A 1,835-nucleotide genomic window follows, 5' to 3' on the forward strand; every position below is an offset into this window, starting at 1 on the left:
TAGATTCATTAGTTTTGAACCAATGCTTTCTCATGTCTCAATTCTTTGTATATGCATTCTTTTCAGATGTATTAAACAAACAAAAAAACTTGTAAAAAAAAAACTCTTAAAAATACATTCTTAATGCAAAAGCATTCTTTCCTAAAAATTTTCTCAAGCTGAAAGAACTGAAAGAAAAATGCAAACCTCAAATCAAACTATTGAAGGACTGACTCCCTAGGCAAAAAGTATATAAGACCTGGTGTGGCTCTGTAGGATAAGCACTCTATAGCTCACTGAAAGGTAAGCGGTTCAAACCCACCAGCTGCTCTTTGGAAACCCTATACAGGGTCTCTATGAGTCCGAATCAACTTATGGCACGTAAATTCAGTGGCAAAAAAATCGAATGATAAAGAAAACATCAAAAGAAGATGGAAGGAGCAAAAAGTAAGGGTCAGGCTCGCCTCAGAAGTTGCTGACTGCACAGCCAGAAGGAGCTGAGCCAGGCAGGGGCAGGATGCCACAAAGCACAAGGGTCTCCTGCATTGCTGGGAGCTTGGGACCTCGCCCAGCCGAGCTCCCACTTCCCTTCCCCTCTTTCCTCCGCCCCTCATCAAAGGCGCTGGGCAGCACCACCCTCCTGCCAGAGCCTGGCACTGCACAGCTCCCTCTGATTTTCAATGTTCCACACTCCAGGCCAGAGCCGCCTGGGCTTCTTCCCCAACCACCCCACCAGCTGCCTCCATTTCCTTAAGGAAGGGATTTTTGTTCTGTCTCCCTCCCCCACACCTTAGCAGCAAGTGAGCGGGCTGGGCCAAGTTTCCCAAGAAATAACTTCACCAAGATGTCCAGTAATAGGCAGAGGTCAGATGATGAGAGCCCCAACACCAGCAGTGGGAGTTCAGATACAGACCAGCCAGACACCAGCTCCAGAGCCTGAAGAACGAGAAGAAAACCTTCTGCCAACCAGCAGAAGTAAACTATCTAGCAAAACCACTGCTAAGTTATCCACTAGTGCTAAAAGAATTCAGAAGGAACCAGCAGAAATCACCCTTGATCCTCCTCCTAACTGCAGGTTCCAATTATTAATGGATAATTGCAGCTGTTTCTTCTCATTTTGAGTTGTTCCTCATCAGCAAATGAAGATTCCCTAAAACTTTGCTCCATCCACGTTATTAAGACCAATTCTACTTTGAGAGGCAGCTTTTCTTCAGTAGTATTTTGAGCACCTTCTAACCTAAGGGGCTCATCTTCTGGCACTGTATCAGTGTTCTGATGCTATTCATATGGTTTTCAGTACCTAACCATTCAGAAGTGGTCTGCCTCTCTTTTGACCTGTCTCTTAATTTGGAAGCTCTGCTGATACCTGTCCACTATGGGTGACCCTGCTTGTATTCAAAATACTGGTGGTATAGCTTCCAGCATCACAGCAACACACAAGTCACCACAGGACAACAAATGGACAGACAGTTGGTCTAGTGAAAAGATATTTGGAATCAATTCTTCCAATGGACTAATGGAATGTGTGAGCATCAGTCTCTATGACTCTGAGACCAGAAGAACTAGATGGTGCCTGGCCACCACTACCAACTACTTTGATAGATATCACACTAGAAGGTCCTGGATAAAGTGGTAGAAAATGTGGAACAAAACTCAAAAATATAAAGAAAGAAAAAGACTGGGCTTACTAGTCAGAAAGAGACTGAAGTAACTTGAGATTATGGCCTTCAACCGTACTTCAGGTCTGGAAAGGATCTCACTCTCTTGGCCTAGTTTTCAGCCAAACGGTAAGATAGGTATATAGTGGGGACAACATCAATAGTAAGGTATGCTCACCATGGAATGGTCCATCATTC

This window comes from Chrysochloris asiatica, unplaced genomic scaffold (genome assembly GCF_000296735.1).
Source record: "Chrysochloris asiatica unplaced genomic scaffold, ChrAsi1.0 scaffold00213, whole genome shotgun sequence".
In the NCBI taxonomy this organism is placed as follows: domain Eukaryota; kingdom Metazoa; phylum Chordata; class Mammalia; order Afrosoricida; family Chrysochloridae; genus Chrysochloris; species Chrysochloris asiatica.